We start from the raw sequence: 8,487 nt of genomic DNA, 5'->3' as shown, positions 1-8,487 counted from the left end.
TTGTTGATATCTTGTGATTTCCTGGGTATCCTTTCCCCTCCCCAAGAACTGTCCCTTATAACAAAGAATTTTTTTTTAAATAGAGAAATAAAAAATTCAGCAAAACCAATAAATATATTGAAAAAACCTGATCAATACTCTGCACCTGTGAACCTCCCCCTACCTCCCCACCCAGAAAGTGTGTCTTCTTTGGGTCTAGGCTTGTTCTTTATAATTTTACAACATTTAATTTTGTAGTGGTTCTTTCCATGCATATTGTTGCAGTCTGTCTGTATGATTTTCCTGGCTCTGCTGTATCTCTGCTCTCTTTTGTATCAGTAGATTTTTCATGGCTTCTCTGGGGAATCTCTATATCAAAAGTTATGGACAATTTGTCTAGTTTATTTGCAAAATTCAAAATTGCTTCCCAGAATGTACTAATCCATAGTTTCACTAACAATACATTCATATGCTTGCCTTTTCATAACCCTTCCAACTATATCCATATTTTGTCACCTTTGCCAGTTTGCTGAGTGTGTTTGTTTTGATTTGTTCTTTGGAGAAATATTTGTTGCTATTTTGTAGACGAATGTATTTAGCAGTTTTAGTGGCTGAAATATGCCAAACATATAGACAAACATTCTCTTGTCTATACATAAGCACAGCTGAGAAAAGCAAATACTTGCCCCAGTTTTGTTTTTTTTTTCCCCCCACTGCTCTTAGGCAGGAGGCACGGGGGCGGGGGGGGGGGGAGCTTTCCTAGCACTAGCAGGTTCACTCTTAATCTGAGCAGACAAGAAAACAGGAACGGAGATGTTTCGGTGTGAGAGGTTGAGAGGTTGTGACCCCTCAAAGACCAGAATACAGGATGGGTTGTCTGGAATGAATTCACAGACTCAAGCATTCTTTAATTCAAGGTGGCAAAGTTTGTTACGCTTTTCAGCAGGCAAGGATTCTTAAGGATCCTGCGAGAGACTGAGAATGCAGCTAGGGTTTATATGGAAAAGAGCATGGGAAAAGAATGCCAGGAACACTGATGAGGTAATTCTAAAGGTGCAAGTGTCTTTGGGGGCTATGGCTGGGAAAGTACAGGGAGTATACTAGACAGGGAGGGAGATGACAGAGGTATGGATCTTTGGAGTCTGGCAGGAGGAAAAGTCCTTGGGCTGGCCAAGGACAAAACTCCTTGGGCTGGGCAAGGCACCCCTCTCCCTCTGTCTTGATGAGAGAATGTTCTGCAACAAGCGAAAGCTTTCTCACAAGACAGGAACTTACTAAGGAATTGGGAGGCTTTCAGACACATGATCTGAGGGCTGGGGCCTGAGCAGCCCAGCTCTGTGTAGCTGTACCAGGGATAGAGATAAGGGTCATGCTGAGGCCCGTGCATGAATAACTGCTAGGCACAGTGTCCTTGGGCTGGGGAGAAACTGTCAGGGATAGTGTTTCTGAAGCTAGGGAGAAACTGGGGTACAAGTACAAGCACAAGCACCCAAACACAAGCACCAAAGCACCCCATCAGAGACATGATGAGAGGTTAAATAATTACTTTATTCTAGTCTAGTCTTCTCAAGAGGGTTGCTGATAATGGGAGTACCATCTTCTACAGCATTCCCTAATCACGTTTCTTGCAGGGGTGAGTGAGAATAAGAGTAGGAGCACAGCTCCTACAGGATCACCTAAATCTCAATGGGAGACACTTGAGATAAGCACACACCTTCACAAAACCCCCCAAGGCTTGATGGGGGCAGATCAAAACATGTACAGCATTCCAGCTTGTGCAATCCCCTTCTAAGCCTCAATGGGACCAGCTGAGGCAGACATATGCACATTCCCCTTGTGCATTCCTATTTCCCACTTACTGACCAGTGTCCATTTGATTTATAGGGTAACAGACAAAGAAGGCAATTTGCCAGCAAAAGCTTCACGTTTACTTTAACTCTAGCAATATTATGCTGACTTAGCATTGCGCAGATGCAGTAGAAACTGTTTATGTGAAATCCTGGAAACTAGAGATTGTTATGACCATGGATCCTGGGAACTAGTATCTAAAAAAGAATAACAAAATCCACCTTACTGCTAAAGAAATTAATGGTTAAAAAAGGAAGATCTCACAAACCCCAAAATATTCAGAACAGTTTTTTTTTTTCTGGTAACCAAAAACTAGTAACAAAGTAGTTGCTCATTGATTGGGGAATTGGTAAACAAATTGTGGTACATGACTGTAATGAAATATTACTGCACCATAGGAAATAACAACTATGGGGAGGAAAGCCTGGGGAAGATTTCTGTGAAGTGATGAAAAGTGAAATAAACAGAACTTAGGAAAACAATATACACAAAGACCAGCGTGTATGTGGAAAGAACAACAAAATGAAACAGCAGATTTATTTCATAATTACTGTCCTACACATATACTTCATTCTTTTTTAAATTTATTTTTAACATTGTTTTTTTTGAAATTTTGAATTTTGAATTTTTTCCCTTCCTCCAGTCCCTCCTCCACCCACGAAGAAGACAAGCAATGTGATATCAGTTACACAACACATACTTTATTCTTGCCAATTCTATGGCTCCCAAACTCAGCATGACATCTGACTGTGCATTTGTAGAAATTTTTCCTTGGTGACATATAACATTCAGGAGAAATATAAGGTAAACGTTAAAGACCAATTATAAGGGACTAAATAAGGTCAAATTGTTTACTTCAGATATGTGAAAATATTAGTATTCTTATGATTTGTCACCATTATCTGGGTAGTTTGAAAGAAAGGCATGGGCTGAGCTGAGTATGATGTGGTCATTCTAAAAATAAAACTGTAGAAACAAAAAAGGGGTAATTATCTCATACAAATGAAGCATGAAAGGAAAAATTGATACAGAAGAACCTAGTTGGGGGGAGGGCAGGTAGTGGTAGAACCTTACTCTCATTGGGAATGGGTTAAAGAAGGAACAACATATATATCTAGAAGGGTATAAAAGTCTCCTAAATTCAGAAAGAAATAAAAGGGCAAAAGGATAGGGTGGGGAGACAGCATAAGGGAAGACTCTTAGAGGGGTAGGTAGGTTAAGGAATAGGAGAGCAAGGTGGTGGGTAGAAGTAAAGCAGAGGAGTGAGGAGGGATAAGATAAATAGGGTGAGAAGGATAGTGAGGAAAAATAGGAAGAAGGAAAATACATAACAAATAATTGTAGCTTAGAATGTGAATGGGATGAATTTACCCATAAAATGGAAATGGATAGCAGATTAAAACTTTGAATTCAACAATATATTGCTTTCAGGAAACATAAAAATGTGACATACAACACAAAGATAAAGGGTAGGAGTAGAATTTAGTATGTAAAAAAAGCAAGTATTAGCAATCATGATCTCAAAATTGAAAACAGATTTAATCAAAAGTGAAAAATAAAGAAACTACACTATGTGTCAGCAATATTATTCAACATTGTTTTAGACCATTTAAAATAGCTAGACAGAATAAAATACCTGAGCATATACCTGCCAAAACAGACACAGGAACCATATGAACACAAACACAAAACACTTTCTATACAAATAAACTCATATCTAAACAATTGAAGTAATATTTATTGTTCACGGGTAAGTAAAGCCAACATAAATTTTAAAATGACAATTTTACCCAATCTATTCAATGTTAACCCAATTAAATTACTAAAAAAATTTTACTGAGTCAGAAAAAATATTAACAAAGTTCATTCAGAAGAACAAAAGGAACTTGAAAGAAACCAGGGAAAAAAGATGTAAAGGAAGTAGATTCAGCAGTAAACTTAAACTATATTATGAGAGCATTGTTGAAATGTAAAAAGGATAATTTGATTATTTTAAATTAAAATTTTCTTGTATAAATAAAGCCTATGTAGCCAAGAATAGAAAGAATGAAGAAAATTTTTTTTTGGGGGGAAACTTTCATAGACATAGATTGAAGGGTTGGAATATTGTTCTGGTATAGGAAACAATCCGGTTGATTTAGAAAAACATGGAAAAACTTGGACTTATGAAAGAAGGTACTATCTACCTTTACGGAAACAGATGACAGGTGGAAATAAACATGGTATGGTCTTACATATATGTATATATGTGTATGTTTATAGATATGTATGTATATATGTATATATACATGCTTAACTGTAGCCTCCTTTGGGGGGGGAGAGGGAAAGAGGGGAAAAAATAAAGTAAAAAGTGCACAGCAGGGAACAAAAGAAAACCAGCAAGGAAACAAAGAAAAGCCAGACAGATTTGAAAACTGTGTAGTATTTATTATATAGGTTTTCCTGAAATGGAAATTTATTGTTTTATATTGAATCTTCTCTTATGGTCTGCTATGTGTATGGCAATTTTTTTTCTTTTCTCATTTTGTATTTACGTTTTAAATTAAAAAATTTACCAAAAAAATTTGTTCCTTGCCTGATAATGCACTCCATCCTTCAGATTCCCTATCTTTTTTCAGGTTTAACTTGGATACCACCTCCTTTTTGATGGATCATTATTGTTCTCCACATAGTCCTAGAAGATTTTCATCTCTTGTTTCATTATTCCCTACTTTGTAATATACATATCTATGCATATGTTTTATCCATCCCTTAGAATGTGAGTTCCTTGAGCATAATGACTGCTGGGGTTTTTTGTTTTATTCCTACTGCCTAAGCATGGTGCTTTGCACATAATAGCAGTTTTATAATTCACTTTAGAAATTTTATGAGTTTTATGACTAATGGTAGTTTCTCATCAACAAAGTGAAACAATTTTGTATTGATGCCATTAGGCTTAATTTCTCTCAGGTCCTACATTGAACTTTATTGGCTATTAATCATTGTGCACCTGTTCATCCGTATGTATTATTTAGCCCTTTTCTTCTCCTCCTGCCTTTTTAATCAGAAGTGAAAAACAGAGAAACTACACTGTGTCAGCAATATTATTCAATATTGTTTTAGACCATTTAAAATAGGACTGTGAGCTCCTTGAGATTAGAGACTTCCTTCCTTCCTTTCTTTTCTTTCTACATAGTAAGCACTGATTAAGTACTAATTGAGTGACTGATACTCCCTGTGGATTCTTTCATGTAGAATGAGGTGTGAGTTGGAATTGAAAGCTGTCCCATATTCACTGTATTCATAAAATTTCTCCCCAGTGAGTATTCTGTGATATATAGTCAGACTTGTCTTCGGCCTAAAGGCTTTCCCACATAAATGGGTTTTCTCTCTATTACGCATTTTCAGATGTATAAGAGCTACAAGTGAAGCCTTTTCACATTCATTACATATTTAGGATTGCTCTCCATTGTGGATTCTTCTGATGTACAATAAGTCATGAGATTTGACTGAAGGCTTTTCCACACTCATTACATGCATAATTTCTCTCTGCAATATGTTGTGATAAACAACCAAAAATTTTTCCATGTACATAGGGTTTCTCCCCATTATGACTTTTCTGATGTAAGATTTGCACTCTGAACAAAGGTTTTCCTATATTCCTTACATTTATAGCATTTCTCCCCAGTATGATGTTGAATAAATTATGAGCTATGACTGAAGATTTTCCCACCCTCACTATATTGAAAGGATTTTCCCCTAATGTGGATTTTCTGGTGCACAATAAAATTAGAAACTGAGCAAAAGCTTTCTCAGATTCATTATGTGGGAAAGGATTAGGAGCTAGGCTTCCATAACAGAACAAGGGAATTCTAAGGACTTCCAAGATCTTATGGATAGTCCCTCAACCAATCAGAAAGTGCCCCAAATATTCTGCAAACAACTAGTTCCTTAAGAGCGAGCCCCGGAGGCTAAACCCGGTTGCAACCTGTTGGGGTAAAGGATGGGGCAAAAGCTTTTCTCCACTGCTCTTGCTTATTAAGCTTATTGAATATTAACTGACACACTCCTGAGGGTGGAGATAGCCGCCATTTTTCAACATGGGACACATGAACTAACATGACAAGGAGGAACATGGAGAAATGTGGGATGTGTGGGTTCAGGATAAATATAACACAGATAAGTTGGTCCAATCCTGGGCTCAGATGGGAGGAGTATGGGTTTTACTAAGCATTTAAAAGTTGATTCCACCTCCGTACCAGCAAGCATGTGCTACTAGGGTGTGGTGTGCTCACTTCTCGTGAGAAGCATAATAAAGGCTTTTTTTCACTTACTCCTGTAGTAGATCTTTGCTTCAGATTTTTCTAACAATTATATGATTAGGACTTCTGCCCAGTGTGTATCCTCTGATATACAAGGTTCCCACTTTGAATGAAGGTTTTACCACATTCATGACACTCATAGAGTTTCTCCCCATGTGGACCCTTTGATTTGATGCCCAAGATTTGAACTCTGACTGAAGGGCTCCATTAAATGTATACTTTCTCCTTGGGCAGGAATTTTTGATATATAACCAAGACTAAATATTTTTCTAGATTCCTGATTTTCTGGCTTCTTTCTTCTGTGAAAATTTTATTATCCATTACTACCAATTGTTGAGAATCCTTTTCAGTTTTTCTTTGCAGGTTTCAGGTGTCTTTAGATTCACATATTTCTCTAAATATAGGTCTTTGAGATTTCTGGGCTTTTCCTGAGGTTGTGATGTATTCTTTTGCTTTTTGATAAATATTTTGACTTAGAAACAATGAATCATTCTTATTCCTGGTACTGGTCAAGTGGTAACCTGACACAAGAAATAGAAAATACAAATGTCACTTAATCCTATTCCTTCTACAAAAAATAGTTACTAGGTGTATCTAGTATACTAATTTTATATCTCCAAGAAATAACTACATTGTATGGAAGAAAACTGATGAGAGGGGAATGAGATCAAGAAAAGTATTAAAGGAAGGCAAGTCACAGAATCTCTAATGTCACTGTATACAATCATTACCCAAACAATAACCCTAGATATAATATCACCAAATGGACATTATGGTTTTTTAAAAAAAATTTTTATTTTCAGTTCCAAATTCTCTCTCTCCCTCCATCCTCTTTCCCATTTATTCAGAAAGCAAGAAATACGATGAAGCCATATAAAATGTTAGCCATATTGACGGTGGTGGTGGTAATCAAGAAAAATAAAGAAAAAATATATTTAATCAGTCCATCAGTTCTCTCTCTGGAAGTGGATAGCATTTTTCAGCATGAGTCCTTTGGAGCTGTCATAGATCACTGTATTAATGTCTTTCTTTCTTTTTTGTTTGTTTTTGTTTTTGCTAGGCAATGGGGTTAAGTGATTTGCCCAGGGTCACAGAGCTAGTGTCAAGTGTCTGGTCTGAGACTTGGATTTGAACTCAGGTCCTCTTGACTCCAGGGCTAGTGCTCTATCCACTATGCCACCTAGCTGTCCCCATAAGTCTTTCGTAGTTAATTATTATTACAATATTGCTGTTACTATGTACAATGTTCTTCAACTTCTGCTCACTTTGCATCAGTTCATATGTTTGCTAGTGAGAAGATTAAGATTTGATCCTTTATCATTTTCTTATTCACCCTATTTACAATTAATTGATTTTTGTCCCATAACCACTTAAGTCCAAGTTTTACAGAACATATCCTTTTATTAAGGGAATTTGTTCTGTGAAGTTTGGATTCAGTCAAAGGGCTGCATTTGAGGACATAGAGGGGCATATGAGGCCTCGAGGTCACAGATTCCCCACCCGTGGTCTATTTGGCCATTTCAGAGGGATATGCTTCTTTCATAGCTTTAATTGTAAGGAAGGTTTTTCTCACACTGAACCTAAGTCTGCCTTTCTGTAACTTCTACCCATTCCTCCTAGTTCTTCCCTCTGAGGCTAAGCAAAATTACTCTAAACCCTTTGCTGTATGACAGCCCTTCAGATATCTGAAGATAGCTATCACTTGTGCCCTAAATTTTTCCTTTTCTACTCTAACCATCCTCATGTTCTTATTGCTGATCATCATATAGCATGGTGTCCAGAACCCTCATCATCCTCATTGCTCTTCCCTGCATTTTCCTCAGAGTGTCAGTGTCCTCCCTCAAATGAGGCACTCAGAACTAAACACAACAGTACAGATGTGGCCTGATAAGGGCAGAACGTAGCAGGATTACTGCCTCCCTTGTTCGAGACAATAAACCAATTTTAATGCACCTTAAGATTGTGTTAGGTTTTTCTGGCTTTCTGTCTCTCTCTTCCTCTTTCCCTTTCCCATTTTCTCCCTCCCTTCCTTTCTGTTTTAATCTCTGTCACTCTCTCTGTCTCTCTCTCTCTCTGTTGTTAAGCCTGCCATCCATGAAAGCTTCCATCTTTTTCACATGACTTCTCTCTAGCTACTCTTCATCTGTCCTGTACTTGTGCAATTGACAGTCTTTGAAATGTGGAGGAGAGAAGAGATAATGCTAGAAGTATGTCCAAGTCCCACTTTAGACCAGCAACAAGTACTCTCTAGGAATTCAGAGTTTTCCTCATTTTGCTGTTTCTCTAGCCTCTATCTATAAGAAAGAAGTGTAGGGAAGAAGTCATAATTTTTATTGGTGGCCACTAGCTTGGAGTAGAA

Source organism: Phascolarctos cinereus, unplaced genomic scaffold (assembly GCF_003287225.1).
Source record: "Phascolarctos cinereus isolate Bilbo 61053 unplaced genomic scaffold, phaCin_HiC Scaffold_4;HRSCAF=312, whole genome shotgun sequence".
Taxonomy (NCBI): domain Eukaryota; kingdom Metazoa; phylum Chordata; class Mammalia; order Diprotodontia; family Phascolarctidae; genus Phascolarctos; species Phascolarctos cinereus.
Note: the sequence above shows the minus strand (reverse complement) of the source record.